Below are 18,004 nucleotides of genomic sequence, written 5' to 3'. Positions count from 1 at the left end.
GCGAATACATGTCCCCCAAAAAGGCCGATTAGAGACAGGGTGATAAATAATGATGGTTGTGGTCAACAAATCACCTTGAGTGACAAAGATACAAGCAAGTGATGATGATATGTTCTAGTAGGAATAAACATATTTCCTCTCTAAATGGGTAATTCCCATGAACAATATGGTTTGCACTTTGATTGCATCATCAAACTAGTACTAATGAAATTTCACACTAAAATCCCCAAGGCAGTGCTGCTAATCTATTTAGTTGTGCTAAACTCTAGAGCGGAGTGGGCAAACTTTTTGGCCTGTCACATCGGGGTTGTGAAACTGTATGGAGGGCCAGGTAGGGAAGGCTGTGCCTCCCCAAACAGCCTGGCTACCGCCCCCTCCCACTTCCTGCCCCCTGACTGCCCCCCTGAGAACACCCGACCCATCCAACCCCCCTGCTCCTTGTCCCCTGACCACCCCCTCCAGGGATCCCCAGGACCCCACCTATTCAACCTCCCCTGCTCCTGTCCCCCCCGATCCCTATCCACATCGCCGCCCCCTGACAGACCCCCCCGGGACTCCCATGCCTATGCAGCTGACCTGTTCCCAGTCCCCTGACCGCCACACCCCGAACCTCCACCCCATCCAACTGCCTTGCTCCCTTACCATGCCACTCAGAGCAGCAGGAGATCGCACCCCTACCACCCGGCTGGAGCCTGCTGTGCTGCGCGGCAGGAGTGGCGGGCCTGAGCACTGGCAGCGCGGTGATCTGAGGCTGCAGAGGAGGGGCCGGGGGCCATAGTTTGCCCACCTCTGCTCTAGACCCAGGATATTCCTGTAAGGCACAAATAAAGCAAACATATTTTCATCATAACTCTTTTTTAAGGTATGTAGCTGTATTGTCGTCCTTCTAAAATGGTTATTTTGATGTTATAAACTTTCATCATGTAGATTGCTCCTATGCTGGTATTTTTCACATTCCTAAAAGTAATTTGGCTGGCAGAACTAGTCACAGATATACCCATTGATAAAGGCTGGAAGTGACACCTTTTAGCAGGACTGTTTGAAATATTTGTTAAAAAAAAAAAAAAAAAAAACCGACTTAAAATTAGCCAATTTTTCATTTTCAGGCTTCTGTCAAAATGGCCCACCTTGCAAAACTTTCCCATTGGTGAAAATGGAGTTGAAGTTGGGCACAATTTCTCTCCTACCCCAAGTAAATGCCAGTGGACATATCAGAGCAGTTTTTTGTGGTGTATTCTTCATGTTTTGAGCTGGATTTTATCACTCGGTTGAAGTTGCATGGTGGTCTTTCAGGTTCCAGGGCCATTTTGACTAATTTTCTCATGAATTAGTCTCAGGACTAATTTTTTTGTGGGGGAAGAAGGAGATATTCCCCCTAGACACTTACAGGTGTTGAGTAACCAGAGACTGACCATATGGGGGAGTAGCAAATAATTGCTCCTCTGCCCAGAACAGAGAAAACACAAGGGAAAGGATTCAGGGTTGACTAGGAGAAGGATCTTTTTTCAGGGCCTGTTGGGAAGAGGGATAAGGAGCTGGGATGGCAGGCCAAGGTGTACCTGGTAGCAGTAACTCAGGTAATGTTTGGAGAACCGTTCAGACTTGAATACTAATTCATAATTTACCTTTTGAGGTTCCCACATGAGTAGTTTGATATTTTTGCCATTGTGTTACAGCTGGATTACTTTGCACACTCTGAAATGTATGGTTTCTAAAGAGGCTTTTACTGCATGTAGCTTGGCTATGCTAATGCTGGGATTTGCATCCTTTTTCTATTAAAATTTAAAGGGTCCAAAGGCTGCTCTAAATTGCCCCAGTCCCTGTGTATGCCTCCTTCGGAGATGGAGACACCGGGTATAATCGGCTACTTCATGGTCCCTTTGTATTTCTTTCATGGTGGCACAGGGCCAAAGTTAGCATGGGCCAAAGATCTGGCCCTTCTCAGGTTGAAAAGCCTTTCATTCCTGTGGGCTGCTTTGTCTGCTGTGTTTGCAGTTTGTGACCATATGGTGGCAGCAGAGTACTTGGTTCATTTGTTTTCCTTTCTGTTGCTGACCTTGCCACCAGAAAAATTAACAATTAAAAGGGGTCTGCTGGTAGTATACTGAACTCTTTTGAGGAATCAAGTACTCCAAGGCTGTGAAACCACTTAATCTGAGAGCAGATGCCCTCAGTAGTGGGGCCTGGCACATCACACAGAAGGCTAGTTTGAAGTATCACCTCAGTCTTGCATGGGTGTAGCTTAGGTGAGCTGCTTTTCCTTCAGGTGTGGATTTTGGCTGAGCATTGAGCAAGCTGGGGAATAATGTTGTTTACGTGTGATGTAAAGGAATTATCTGAGTGTTATCTGTGTGCTGCTTGTCCTTCAGCCCACAATGTCTTACCAGCTCCAGGCTCAAATACTGAGTGGAGAAAGGTCGACTGAGCCTTGCAGCAATCTTCAGATGAGGACTATGTGAGTGGTGCAGCACTTGTCCAAAAGTGACCCTCTGGGTTCACTCTGAGAGAGAGAACCTGAGCTAGTTCAGAACTTCTTCATTCACTCCTGCAGCTTCTTGAAGACAGGAGGAAATAGCTAATCAACGGTGTCAAATGCCATGGGGAGGTTAAGGAGGACCAGCAGGCTGAGTGTATATGATATTTCCCTTGTCTCTGGGCATGAGGAGATCACACACCAGAACAATGAATACTGTCTTTGGTCCACATTTTCCACAAGCTCTAGCTTTCTTCCTTTTCACTCTGTTTGTTGTTGTTGTTGTTTGTTTTTTTTAGTTGTAGATCTGATTAAACAAATGGAGGTCTCCACAGGCAGAGGGCTGGGACAGGGCGCTTCGGTGATAATGTGTGTGTAGCTCAGTGGTCCCTAAACTTTTCACAGTCCCTCTCCCCTGCCCCATACCCATGGAGCCCGGGCCAGGAGCAGGGCCGCAGCTCCCGGTGGGGGGGGGGGCACAGAGAGGGGTAAAAGGGCCGAGGCTGGGGCTGGGGGAGGTCTGGGGCTGCGAACGGAGCCAAGGCAGGGAGCAAAGCCATTGCTGGGGGCTGAGGCTGGGGAGGAGGGGAGCAGCAACTGGGAATTGGGGTAGAGCGCAGGGCACAGAGTGGGACTGGGTGGTGCTCCCTCCCTGCCCCCCATGGGGGCTGACCTGGCCCCACTGTGGCCCCCCCAGTGTTCCTCTGCACCACCCTCCGGGGACGTTTCCCATAGTTTGGGGTGCTGTAGCTGTAGTCAGGAAGTAGTTTTAGTATTCACTTATTCTTTTATTCCTTGCCCTCTTGAATGAGTAGAGTTTCCTATGTGTGTGTTTTGTAATTCAGCAGGGTCCAGGACTTGTAGGATGGACCACGGTGGTTGGTTTCTTTTTGCCTTGTGATGAGGAGAATTCTTGTGTCTCTACTGTCCACCTCCAGCCTCAGATGGCAGTTAGCAATATGGGCAGCTGTGTGCGGGTCTGGTGATCACCTATAAAGTGGAGAGTTCAGACAGGGGCCTGGTCTGCTGTAACCAAGTGCTATTTACATGGAGACTGAAGTCTCCCAAGTTACAAAATCGTGTGAACTTCATTTCCAGGTCGAACAGATCTCTCACAGTTCCTCTGGGCCGAGTTCAGGGTCTAGAAATTTATAGAAAAGTACAATGCATTGATTAATCTTGCCTCTGAATTCAGATTACGTGGATGCACTCAAACGATTTTCTTCGGGATGAGCTTTTCCTTTGTTTGAGCCTGCCAGAGAATAGAATGGCTGCTCTGACTCCAGATTTTCCTCCCTGCGTTGAGCTGTGGTTAATAAAATATCCTGAAGGACAAGGTGAGCTAACACCAGGCCTGAAGCATCATTCTGCCAGGTTTCTGGTATGCTGTCAGGGTTGGGTAACTTTGAGTTTTCCAACCCTGTGGGGAAGTTTTATTACAAGCTGCCCTGACTGGCAAGAGAAATCATGTGAATGTTATGAGGATTTGTTTAATTACTTTTATGTAAGCCCTGAAGAGTTTGGCCATCTGTTCATCCTTACAGATGGCATAAGTATAGTTCTATGTAACACCCAGAGATTATCTCACTGGGGTGAGATGATTCCTACACATAGATGTGGAGCTGTGTATGCACCATACTGTACAATGGTTAATTAGGGCTTTTTTGTTCTTCATCAGGGCTTTTCTTAACATGTTTAGATCTGTAGCCACTTGAACGTGCTGTGTTAGTGGTCATATGGTGCTTGAAAAAACAGGTTTGCTTGTATATACTGTTGGCAGGAGTGTGAAGGGAAACAGGGTGTATACAAATATCAAATTGTGTTACATCCCTGCCCCTACAGTCTTCTCAGCTTTGACAAAGGCCAGTCCTTTTGCTTGTCTCCTAATTATGGAAATGGGATACAACCCCTTCCCGTAACAGACATTTCCCGTCTAATGGTAGGTACTGGAATACAATGGCAGGGATATGGAGTCAGAATTAAGGTTGTTTGTGGATTTCTAGGCTTTCAATGCCAGGCTTTAAAATTCATCTGCATGCAGAGCTAAGCCCCACACCTGTGAGGTCAAGGCCTAAAACTTTCTTCTTCCACTAGAGAAGTATAGAGCTGGAGTCCTGAGGGACGAAGATGACCTTATACCTGCCACAGGACTGGCCTCCAGAGACATACAAATTAGTTTGTACTAGACATGGGTGAGTGTTTGCTGAAAACCTACCAAGGCTATAGTAGTTAGAGTTTCAACTGTCCACAGTCCTTGCCTTTGAGATCGTCATTCACTTGGTACACAACTAAGCATTTGAAAGGGTTTGCTGGGCTAGTGGATTCATGGTGTTATCCTGTAGGGGGATTGGCTGCATTTCCTTAAAAATACTCTTAGGCAGTTGTTCTAACTGAAGAAAAATGCAACAAATTTGGGGCCAGTTTCTAACCCCTTCACTCATGCTCATTGAGAATTTCAGTGAGACCACTTGTGGAGTAAGGTCAGACTCAGTATAAGTAAGAGTATCAGAATCTGTTCAAGGATGTTTGTAAGCCAAGCCTCTTTTGAAAATATCAAATCAAAGACTTTTAACCCCTCTCCTCCCTTCCACCCCCTGCCCCACCCCTGTCATGTCACCAAATGCCTTGTGCAGTTGGCCTCCCACTTTTGCAAAACATTATTTTCTGGCTAGAGACAACCCATGAAAAATGTCAAGTAGATAAGATCAGTTCTAAGAAGTTGATACTAAGTACTTGATAATGAGCTTTTTAATGGAATGATCTTTAACTCTACAGTTGCTACCATAATAGAAATGTATTGGAGTTGGTGTTTTTGTTAAAAAATCTTCCCCTGTCTCCCCTGTCATCCCCCCTCCCCCAGTTGTTCCAGGTTTGGAAGTGTAACATTTTAAAATCTCCACTGATACGTTTCCTTACAACCTTTCCAAAAATATCGATGTTTTCTACTACTTGGGAGAACTGCCACAGAAGATCCTAGGGTATATTTGAGCACCAGAGATGCCATCTAACTTTCATGTTGTCCTCTATCCTGCCACCCCGAATGTCTGTTACCCGGACAAAGGAAATTGATATTCCCTTTGTCCAGGTAACGGAAATTAGATTTCATCGCCTTCTTTAGATGTGACCCAACATCCTTTCCACCAGTTGCTGAGGTGTCTCCTTTACAGAAAATATCTCGGGATGAGTCCAAGCACTCAAGAAGCAGGATTTCAGAGTTCAGTGAAAGGTAAGGCAAGAAAGTGTGGTTCAGAGGTTAGAGTTCTAGCCTGTGACTTAGGAGACCTTGGTTCAGTCCCCTGCTCTGCCACAGACTTCCTGTGTACCCTGGGGCAAGTCACTTAGCCTCTCTGTGCCTCAGTTCCCATCTGTCAAATGAGGATAATATCACGGCCCTACCTCACAGGGGTGGTTGTGAAGACGAATACATTAAAGGTTGTGAGGTGCTCAGTACCAGAACTAGGTGAGTCTCTCAATACTTGTACATGTGGGACTCTCAATTAATGCTAATGGCAGATTCCAGAGAAGCATACAGAAGTTCTAGGTAATTATAGACCATTTATCTCGGAGACCTAAGGAGACATATATATTCAGGAAGTACTAAACATGTCCAGTTAATTCTGAGTGGCTGAGTTAACTTCTTCCAAGTTAATAGAGAAAAGACAAGTTAACTTCTTCCAAGTTAATAGAGAAAAGACAAAACCACCATTTTAATCATTCATTTTCCTCCTCCTTTGGGAGCAGCACCAGTTAAAGCAAGGATTTACTCAATATTACAGAGAGAATTCTTTTTTCTGTAGATCTAGCTGCATCAGTACAAGAGCTAGGCAAAAATCCCTCTTGCTGGTGGAAAAAATAACATTTTCTTGGATTTGTGAAAAAATCATTGTCTCGATTTCTTAAAATGGAAGACAAGAAACTATGTATGCGGTCACTTGGCCTGAAGAGGATTAATTGTTTGCCTACTGAAAATTCATGCTTTTGTCTTGGGAAGGAATGTCACAGCATTTGCTGATAGAAAATGCTAAAAATCAATCATGGGTTCAATTTAGGAGCGGGTGCTAAAATAACCTTGTTTTCATGTGATAATTGGGACTAGATAATTTTGCCCATGTTTAATCACTATATTTCTATCTCTCTGCTCTTCCTCCCCTCTCCACCCCCCCCCCAACAAGAGACTGTAGCTAGCGTGCTATGTACTCTACACAGAGTAGCTATGGAAATTTGATTAGGAAACTGTCCTTCCCGTGCTGCATAGTGTTCTCAGAATAGAACTAGGTTACTTCAGAGCAGAAAGAGTTCTTTTGTAGCTCAGAATTATATTCCTACAGTTGTTGTGGGAATCATTTTTTCAGAGCTGACAGCTTTCCCTCTTTGCATGCATGGTGGGAAGAGTCTGCTATCCCAGAGGGTCAAGTGTATCTTTGGGCATCTCTGTGGCTCTGAGTCATATTGCATGGGATGGCACTTGGGCGTACTACAGTAATGACATGCACAAAAGCCTGCTCTGAATCAAAAAGGATTTTGTGACCATAAAGAAGAGCGTGTTTTTTCTAAATTAGTTGACTCTGGGGATGGTTGCAGGCCATTTCCTTCCCTGGGGCAATGTTCACCTAACTCCTCCTTTCCATTAAAAAAAATTAAAATCCTGTGTCGTAATGCTGTAGTAAGGGGAGCACCTTCTCCAAAACCTGGATCATAGAAACGTAATAACCGCATAGACAATACCTTCTTCCAAGTAGCCCAAAAGATTTTACCAACAATTACATAAACCTTTGGATCAAGATATTAATTATAGGTGGGTAAACTGAGGCATTAATCTATATGTCTGCAATGAGAAATTTAAAGACCTGACTCTTTCCCCTTTGCTGATGCTCTCCCTAATCTGGTTTCTCTCTGCTAATTGAAAACCAAAACAAAACAAAGCTTCAAATGGGAATGTTGGTTTTATTCATGTTTGCACTGTTGTAACTGTGTTGGGCCCAGGATATTAGAGAGACTAGCTGGGCAAGGCAATATCTTTTATTGGACCAGATTCTGTTGGTGAGAGAAACAAGCTTTTGAGCTACATAGAGCTTCCTGGACACTACAGTGCTAATAAGCGATGGTCATGTAAACACCACCCTATGCCGGAAACCTACTGTCCGCTATTCCTACCTACATACCTCCAGCTTTCATCCAGACCAGATCACACAATCCATTGTCTACAGCCAAGCTCTACGATACAACCGCATTTGCTCCAACCCCTCAGACAGAGACAAACACCTACAAGATCTCTATCAAGCTTTCTTACAACTACAGTACCCACCTGCTGAAGTGAAGAAACAGATTGACAGAGCCAGAAGAGTACCCAGAAGTCACCTACTACAGGACAGGCCCAACAAAGAAAATAACAGAACGCCACTAGCCATCACCTTCAGCCCCCAACTAAAACCTCTCCAGGGCATCATCAAGGATCTACAACCTATCCTGAAGGATGACCCATCACTCTTACAGCTCTTGGGAGACAGGCCAGTCCTTGCCTACAGACAGCCCCCCAACCTGAAGCAAATACTCACCAGCAACCACACACCACACAACAGAACCACTAACCCAGGAACCTATCCTTGCAACAAAACCCATTGCCAACTGTGTCCACGTATCTATTCAGGGGACACCATCATAGGGCCTAATCACATCAGCCACACTATCAGAGGCTCGTTCACCTGCACATCTACCAATGTGATATATGCCATCATGTGCCAGCAATGCCCCTCTGCCATGTACATTGGTCAAACTGGACAGTCTCTACGTAAAAGAATAAATGGACACAAATCAGATGTCAAGAATTATAACATTCAAAAACCAGTTGGAGAACACTTCAATCTCTCTGGTCACTTGATTACAGACCTAAAAGTTGCAATTCTTCAACAAAAAATCTTCAAAAACAGACTCCAACGAGAGACTGCTGAATTGGAATTAATTTGCAAACTGGATACAATTAACTTAGGGTTGAATAGAGACTGGGAGTGGATGGGTCATTACACAAAGTAAAACTATTTCCCCATGTTTATTCTTCCCCCCCGCCCCGCCCCGCTGTTCCTCAGATGTTCTTGTCAACTGCTGGAAATGGCCCACCTTGATTATCACTACAAAAGGTTCCCCCCCACCCTCGCTTTCCTGCTGGTAATAGCTCACCTTAAGTGATCACTATGGTTAGAGTGTGTATGGTAACACCCATTGTTTCACGTTCTCTATGTATATAAATCTCCCCACTGTATTTTCCACTGAATGCATCCGATGAAGTGAGCTGTAGCTCACAAAAGCTTATGCTCAGATAAATTGGTTAGTCTCTCAGGTGCCACAAGTCCTCCTTTTCTTTTTGCGAATACAGACTAACATGGCTGCTACTCTGAAACCTGTCATAGAGCTAGATGTTTGCACAAGGCTTAGCACAATGGAGTGCCAACTTGATTGGCTTCCAGGCACTACCATAATGTAAATGTTAAATAACTCAAACGAAGAAGATATTTATTATTAAGTTCAGTTGCTAGAGGAACTCAAGAATATAAAAATATGGAGCCAGATTCTCAGCTTGTGTAAACTGGGTGAGCTACATTTGATCAACTAAGAATCTGACCCATGTCTTTTTTCTAGACTTCTATGATGGGACCCATCTCTCTCTTCCTTCCCATATCTATTCAATGTTACTTTCACAGTTGGGGCTAGAGATGGGCAAAAAATAATAAAATGTGTCTTGAATATTCAGTGGAATAGTGAAATGAGTGTGCTCCGGCTATAAACCTGTTGCTTTGTTTGCTTTCCATAAGACAATTGAATGATAGGCTTACTTTGCTCTTTCTCTTGGTCCAAGACACATTCACTTATTCAGATAACCTTCACACGTGGAAAATGTGTATTCCAACCACACCGTTTCTGAGGTTTTGCTAAAATATTACAGTTTATAGCATTTTGGCAACAGGGAGTGAACATTCTGTCCAGGAGCACAGTCTGAGTTTTCTGGACAGAGCAAGAAACTGCTCTTTGGCCTGATAACATATACATTTTCTCGTTCTTCCCCCTAGCTATTCATATTTTACCTATGCTATCACACACTTGGATGTACTTGTCAGCATTGTTTTGCAACCATTTCTGACTAGTGTTAGCCAATACTGTGAATTCTCTGCTGAACTATTCACTACTCCTGGAAAAGAGCATTCTTGACTGAGGTGGGCATGTAGTTTAGACAGAGAACTATTAGTACTTATTATTTGTATTACTATAGTACTTAGGAGTCTTAGTCACGGACCAGGGCCCCATTGTACAAACACAGATCAAAAAGATGGCCCTGATCCAAAGAGCTGACAATCTAAGTATAGCACAAGAGACAACAGATGGACACATACAGACAAATGGGGGAGTTCAAGGAAACAATGAGACAATATAGGTCAGCTTCATAGGAGTGGCCTCAGCACACTAGCAACCTAACTATCGTCAAGCTTTTTAGAGAGACAAGTTGGGTGTTTGAGAGAGACAAGGAAATAGCTTTTTTTGCCTCTTTCACCAGCAAAAGTTGGTCCAATATAAGATATTACCTGCCCCACCTTGTCTTGCTCATATCCTGGGACCAACATGGTTATAAGAACGCTCAAACAAGAGTCCATTTTTTGTAAGCCTCACAGCAAAGGAGAGTTTTGAGGAAAGTTTTGAAGGAGGGTCATAGAATTTAAGATCAGAAGGGACTACCGGATTTTCTGAGTTGACTTCTCTGCAGGGCTCTGGAATCCCTGACATTTGTAAGGAACCAAATGTGCAGACCCCTAATTTCTAAGGAAATTTCATAGCAATACAGCAGTAATTAATCTAATGTCCACATCAAGTGTTCCCTCAAATCATATGTGGTGTGAAACCAGTCCTCTGCTAAAGATATTGCCAGCAAACACCAGCTTTTAAAGAACCTCTGGGGCCCTGCAGGAAACTTTGTCAAATAAATTCTGCTGATATATATTTCCTGTGTGACTGTGGTCTTTCTTTTTTATGCCAGAAAGATTTGCATAAAAGAAGGGTTTTTGTTTGGCCTCTGCTATTAATAATCCCGAGCACTTTCCGTCTTCAAAGCACTGTATCACCATTAGCTAATTAAGCCTCACAGCACATCTGTGAAGTAGGAAGGATTTTTTTCATTTTACTGCTGGAGAAACTCGTGTAGCAAATTTAATCTAATACCTGCAAGGTGTTTACTTCAAAAGGAGTTGAGGATGCTCATCCTCTCATGGAGTCATAGCCGAAGCCACTTGAACGACCCCACAGAAGAAATTAGGGTCAGCATCTGGGCTAGAAAGTTCTTGTTTGAAATTCTCATGCCTGCTCTGCCACCTATTGGTTGGATAAAAGGGACAGACTGGCATATAGGGGCTCTTGAAGCTCTGCATCCTGCTGCCAGAAAAGTCCCTTGATGCAGGAACTGAGGTAGACAGTTTGTGGATGCCTTCTAATTCTTCATAAATCCTGGCATAAGGGGATGTGCCAGTGTGGGGCTAAGAGTTGGACGGGAGCTGTAGTTTGTGTTACTATGGAGATTCCAGACAGCACTCCTGCTCAAAGTCACATGGGGACAGGCTGCTATAACTAATGCCCCTAGGCCTGTTCACATTACACTGGGGACTACACTGTCCCCTGGAGCATCCCAGAATTTGGAGGGTGCAAAGGCAGTTTAAAGTAACTTCAGCTCTGCTTCCCCCTGGTCTGAGAGATCTGACTTGTACCACTTAGAAGCTCAGAACAGAATCTCACCTCCTGGCTCCTACCCTGTGCTCTGACTGCTAGGGTACAGCTCTTTTTCGGATTCCGCTTGAACAGGCCATGTCCTCCTTTTGAGTTTTGTACTGAATTGAACTTATTGTGAGCACTTTAAGGAATAACAGTAATAACTCATAATTACTTTTCATAATCTCCACTGCAGCCACTTGTCAGGAACACAGGTTTATGTCTTCAACAGAAGAAGTGGATCAGTTCTTAAGAAAGTAAGTTCCTGATTTTATGTAAATCTCCTTAGTAATAAAAGGAGTGGGAGTGGAGGAAGCATAGCGAGAAAATAAACAGCATTGTCTTAAAATAGAAAAGCTTGTTTCTCAGTTACATCAGGCCCTTCCACGTATTTACACCTATGTAAAAGCTTCTTGGTGTAAAGAGGCCAAAGTGTGGATGAGAATCCGGTCCAGACAGAGATTTTTCAGAAGAGTTCCTCAAGCAGTTGTGGCTCTTAGAGGCTTCAAACTGTTTCAAAGCTATCAGAGCTAGCCCTGGTGTGTGAACACACAAAGAAAAAAACTAATGCTTCACATTAGAGTGTGTGGCAAGTAAAACATTTGCAAATCTGCAACAATGTGGATTTCACTGCACCATTAACAGAAGAGCTGCTTAATATACTTTGGAGTAAGGAATAAGGGATTATGGAAAGAGTTGCACTTCATTAAACAGCCATCGGGGACTTTTTGGTATGTGACGGGGAGTAAATCTTTAGTGCAGAATGCGCATGGAAGGGTGGTGGAGGTGAGTTGTTGTTAAACATGAGAGATGTCAAGCTAGGGCTACCTCTGTACTTTCTTTGAAGCCTGGGCCCAAGCACTTCTATGCTCTTTCAGCACAGCATTGCTCTTTCTTCTTCTAGACCACTCAGATATTCACTCAGTTTAAGTCCAGAAATTAGAATGCCTTTGGGGCACTCATCTCATCTAGTCCCTGCATGCCTTGGATGGCAGCAGGAATGCTACATGAGCCAAAAGAAGCCGCCTTCTGGGCTAGGAAGTAGGAGCTGTGTTCTCTTGTCTACTGGAAGCTGCCCTCTGTATGTCTTAGGCCGTGCCATATATGAAATCTGTTTTCTCGTTATATAAACTTTTGCATATGCACCTGTGGGCCTCATCTCTGAGCTTGCTGATGTTAAGGCAAAACTTCCAGTGACTACTATGGGAGCAGGCTCAGGGGCCTAAGAAACTGTTTGCCTCTGTAGAGGGACCATGATCCACCGTTAAATGCTGCTGACAGGACACAAATTGATGGGCAAAATTCTCTCCAACCTGCACAGCAAACCTCACGTCTGGTGTTCCGTTCGCCCCACGTACCTGGGTGTCTCACTGACATCAGCAGGAGTTTCAGCTCATGCAGGGGGAGAGAGCAGTACTGGAGTTGAGATCCACTGTGTAGATCTGAGAGGAGAATTGGCCCTTTATGATTTGGTTGGCTTGCTGTTTTGTAATAGCTGGTTCAGCCCTGTGCTGGTTAATTCTGCAGGGAAAGCTCTAAACTTTCCCTTTAGTGCTACAACTCTCCAGCTGAGTGGGGTGGAGACCAGGATAAAGGGACAGTCAGAAGGTTGTGCAAGCAGCGTATTGTATAACAGTGACGGTGCAAAAAGGATTGGTTTTCTCTCTCTTTTCCTCTTTCCCGCAACAAGCCCCGCAGAAGGTTAATATCGTTCAGGCATTCTGGACAGCAGTCACACAAAGCGTACTGCACCCTTTCCTCAGGATGTATCCATTGCAGTGTAATCTTTATAAAGACCAAGGCCTGAACTGCAAGGTTAGGGTCAGGCTGCAGCATGTGGAAAAGAAAAACCATCCCCCAGGCTTCTGGTAAATGTCAAAGTGATGAGTGCTGTAAAAGCTGCCTGGGTGAGGAGAAGCTTCCCAGCCCATCCATGAACCTTTGTCACCATATTGTGTAGAAGTGAAACACATGCTGCCGTACATGATAAAGGGAGTGCTGCTATTTTTGCTTTTGGCCGTATTCTCTCCCTACCATGGGTTCCTATTATAAAGGGCTGGAAGCTCCTAAAACTGTGTGGCCAGGGGGGCTGGTGGATGAAGTACAAACTGGGGCCCCTTCTCATTCCATCAGTGTAAGGTACACCTCACCGCCAGGGAATGAGGAGCTCCTCCTCTTTGCCACAGCTAATTTGTGAGATGTTCTAATCTATTCCTGAAATTAAATGCATGCGGAATCAGAGCCTCTTTCCTCATGACATTACACTTAGCAAAGGGGCCTTTCTCTGGCTCTGTGTGATTTCAGTTACAACTCTGTGCCATATGTTTAATGCTGTACCTCTTATATACTTTGCCCTGGGGGCCCTGTTGGGCTTATTTTCTATTTGTAAGGCAAAGGTGATGCTGCATTGTGAGCCTTGGAGACCTAAGTCTGACTTTATCCTGTGTATACAGGAACGGTGCAAGCCCCATGATGTTTGCCAATGTGCCACAGTTCTGACTGGTTTGGGTCACCTCTTGGGCTGAAGGAAAGTAGGTCAGTCTCAATACCCAGCAGACTACCAGCAAAAGTGCCAGTGGTGAGGAGCTCATCAGCTCAGTTCAGACTAGCAGTCAAAAGTCATCAAATAGTACAAACATTCTGCCTTTACTGATTTGAGCCAGTGACACTGAGAGGAAGGGCACCATGATCTGACCCAGTGTCTTTAGGAGAGCTCCCCTCCTACCAAGAGGAAAATGTAAAGCAGGGGTGGACAAACTACGGGCCAGATCTGGCCCACCAGCCATTCTAAACCGTTCCTCGAGCTCCTGCTGGGAAGCAGGATCTGAGTCTTGCCCCGCTCTGGCACTACAGCTGGGGAGCAGGGTCGGGGGCCACTCCACGTGACTCCCAGAAGCTGTGTCATGGCCTCGCTCCAGCTCCTACACACTCCAATGGCCCCCTCAGGTGCTCCAGTGGGAGCTGCAGGGGCAGTGCCTGTGGATGGGGCAGCGTGCAGAGCCACCTGGCCATGCCTCCGCTTAGGAGCTGGAGAGGGGACATGTTTGCAGTAAGCACCATCTGGAGCCTGCCCCCATGCCCCAACCCCCTGCCCCAGCCCTGACCACCCTCTGAACCCCTCGATCCCAGCCCAGAGCACCCTCCTGCACCCCAACCTCCCCTTCCCCAGCCCTGATCCCCCTCCAACCCAGACTCCTCATCCCCAGATCCACCCCAGAGCCCATGCCCCCATTTGGACCCCTCACCCCACTCTCCCCCGCCCCAGAACCTCCTCCCGTGCCCTGAACTCCTCATTTCTGGCCCCACTCCGGAGCCCACATTCCCCACCAGAGTTCTCACCCCCTCCTGCACCCCAACCCCAATTTTGTGAACATTCATGGCCCGCCATACAATTTCCATACCCAGATGAGGCCCTTGGGCCAAAAAGTTTGCCCACCCCTGATGTAAAGGGAGGTACACTGCTGTCTATATACATACATTTCTCCCATACTCAGATATAAAATGGGTATGGGTGTGTGGGGGAGGAAGCAGAATAAACTCTTAGTGTATAAAGTTTTTGAACTGATAAAGTCTGGGGGAAAGTGGCTTAATCATCAGGAGAAAGGAAGATCAGGCTTTTTTCTACCACATGGTCTCTGATTCCTCTGTCCTGCTCAATCCATGAATAGTGGGTTAGGAGGTGCTTCCTGCAAGTGGTTTCAGTATCTCTGCTGGAGAATCTCAGCGACAGGTCAGAACAGGGCTTGGATCAAGGGTGAGGAGTATGGGTGACTGATCTCAGCTGATGGGAAAACATGACTATCAAGGCAGCTGGCCTAATTCCCAAAAAGAATCCACTGCTGTGGAAAAGAGATTAATAAACTAGAGACAGTGGTTACACCGGACTCAGAACAGCAGTTTACATTGTAGCCACCGGATGAAGAGTTTAATTGTGTTATAAAGTGATTATTTATATCTTCCGTTGAATGGCCCATTTGTTTCCCTAAAACTGCGTGGTTGTATAATTTGCCTTTTTTAAAAAAATTCTTTATTAGGTTCTAAATATAAAGCAGGACAGAAGGGTGTGTATCTGCAGCACTGACCTGTTCCCTGGCCAGGGGCCCATGGTCCCATCACTTTTTACCAGCCCTAAGGGCGAGCGACATTGCGGCAAGGGGCGGAGAGGAGGGAGCCAGAGGCGGGGTCTTGGGGAAAGAGGTGGCTTGAGTACAGGGTTCAGGGAGAATGGGCGACGCAAGGGGGGGCCTCAGAGAGAAGGGGCAGCATGGAGGGGCAGGGCATAGTTCGGGTGCCTCTGTCCACTCCCCCCTCACACTTTTAGGGTGCTCCTGCCACTCCTGTCCCTGGCTCTACACTTTTAATAACTTAGTCTAGGAATGAATTTCCCCCGCTGCTTCTAAATGTAAGCAGTGTCTGAATGAGCTCTCTCCAGACAGCTAGTGATGAGCTGGGGAGGGGAAAAGGCTTCAGGACCAGACTGTGTTTACATGAACACACCCACTCTGCCTAGGTATGAGCAGATAGAGCTGCATTGTCAAAGTGATCAACTTTGGCTGGTGTTGGGTTACAAATCACTTTAGTATTGAATGCAGGGGTCATTAAACGTTGTTCTCCTTACTGTATGAGTAAAGGGTAGCAGAACTGTAATTAGCTGGTCTTGACAGAGGGGGGTCACCCTCAACTGAACTCACTAAGTAGGGGAGTTGGTTGCCAGTGAAGAGCAAGAGCGGGTGGGGACACATGCAGAGGTCACAGTAAAGAAACAGGTGACATCCAAAGGCGATGGTGTGCATCGGTGCAGGATGGCAGAGTGGCGTGGAGCGTGGCTGGCAGGGTAGACAGCAGAGTGGCGGCTGGTGGAGTGGCGTGGTGGGTGGGGTGGTACCAGAGGAAGCACCCGGATGGTGGAGCGAGTAAGGTGCTTTTCCCCCTCCCTCCCTGCCAGAGTGGGAGGTGAACTCATGCAGATGCACCTCTGAACTCTGGATCTTCACTGACCAACGCCAATAACTGTGAGTGGGGTGTGGTGGAGGTAAAAAGAAGGGTTCATATTAAAGGAACTTTTGATTGTTGGATTCAAGAACCTGAGGCAAAAAAGACACTGCCCAATGTACTTGGCTAATGGTTTTATGTTTATCAAACCTGCTTGCGGTGTTTTCCCAAATTAATGCCAGGTTACTTCCCTCCTTTCATTAAAAGTTTCTTTTCTACACTCAGACTCTGTGCTTGTGAGAGAGGAAGTTTTGCCTCTAGAGGCACCCAGGGGGTGGTGTGTAATTTTCTTAGGTTACTGAGTGGGGGCTTGGTTCTGTGTTGTATTGTTGAAAAGGAACCTCTAGGTATTGAGCCCAGCCCGGTTGCTGCCAACTCCACCTGGCAGAAGGGTTACATACATAATTTACTAAACACACAGTTTGCCTTGGTCTATGCTTTAAGGCCTTTCTGTGGCTCCGCTCACCTGCATTCACAAAGAATTTCACCAGTAAAATAACTCCAGCATAGTGTGTGCTTTTAGCTATAACTTACAGTGAGCACACATCTTGATATGTACAAACATCACTGGGAATAATTGGGAAGGAGTGTTCAGATTATGAGGTGTGTTAGGAGTTTTCTAACCACAAAACAATGTCTTCATGAACTCTGACAACTAATGCAGTTTGTAAAAATCTAAATTTTAAGAAAGGGACGGCTGAGATAAACCTGATATTTCCATGACAAGCTGATTATTTTTGTGATTAAATAAATGAAGCCCAAGATCTCAGCAAAGTCCAATATAATTCATCTTTGAGGCTTACTTCCACTGTGGGACCTTCTCAGTTTGGACCAGGAAATCCAAGGCCTGTGAAGCATAACTTTTGAGGCTTGCCCATACTCCTCTGTAAAGACAAATTTTTCCCTACTGTTGAATTTCCGATAACTTCTCTTTAAATGCTACAGCTTCTCTCAGGATAGGAAGGATGAACAAGCCTCCATCTCATAACCTATCAATGTCATGTCTCTGTCAGGCAATAAGGTTCAGTATATAATACATAAGATGGAGGAACACAATTTAGGTAAAATAAGAACCTACCTGAAACTTCACCCATTCCTTGAACCCAGATAATTTGCTTTTGATGTTCCAAAAGTTGTTGTTGGTTTCTTTCCCCATCAAATTCTTTTCCATTTTGCCCTTCCCCCCAAACTCTCACACTCAAAGTGCCCAAATCTCACAAGGAAAGCTGGTTTTGTAGTATTTTTGGCCCCACTGGATGCAGAAGGGACCTATGAGGCAACTGGTCCAGTCTTATGTTCCCAAGAGGTTTAGATGGTTTGGAGACAATTCAGATACCATACAAACCAAAGCTTTTGAAATTTTTTATAGCTAGTCAAAACTTGTGCAATGGGAGACTCCCTTGCTTGATGGCATGGAGTACTCTGCTGCTGTGTCCTCTTCAGCTCCCACCTGCCAGCCAAATTAGAGACTCGGGCTCAACCTAGACCAGTGGTTCTCAAACTTTTTTTTTTTTTGCAAACCACTTGAAAATTGCTGAGGGTCTCGGCGGACCACTTAATGATCTTTCCAAATGTTGTTTGTACCGTTAACTAACTATTGTAAAGCGCTTTGGATAAAAGCACTATATATAAAAAAATTAATAATTATTAACTTTTTTTTTGTTCTACAAATAAAAGCATACAACTCATATTTTAGTACCAGCAGTCTTACCTTTCGAATGTGATGGATGTGCCCTCCCTCCCCCGCTGTGGAAGCCTCCGAGCTGGGAAGGAGCGGGGTCTCTCCCCCGTCACAGC

At 45.3% G+C, this 18,004-nt stretch overlaps 1 long non-coding RNA gene across 1 annotated transcript in view; it reads right to left on the bottom strand.

Moving 5' to 3' along the window:
• LOC311517742 overlaps nucleotides 1–18,004 on the bottom strand; it is an 18,091-nt gene extending 87 nt beyond the window's left edge. The window contains exons 1-2 of the long non-coding RNA XR_014710783.1: nucleotides 17,919–18,004; nucleotides 643–811 (exon numbers count right to left, since the gene is read on the bottom strand). This is a non-coding gene — a long non-coding RNA (uncharacterized lncRNA). The remainder of the gene's footprint in view (nucleotides 1–642; nucleotides 812–17,918) is intronic.

This window comes from Lepidochelys olivacea, assembly GCF_965140295.1.
Source record: "Lepidochelys olivacea isolate rLepOli2 genome assembly, chromosome: 3".
In the NCBI taxonomy this organism is placed as follows: domain Eukaryota; kingdom Metazoa; phylum Chordata; order Testudines; family Cheloniidae; genus Lepidochelys; species Lepidochelys olivacea.
This window is presented reverse-complemented; position numbering and strand designations above follow the sequence as displayed.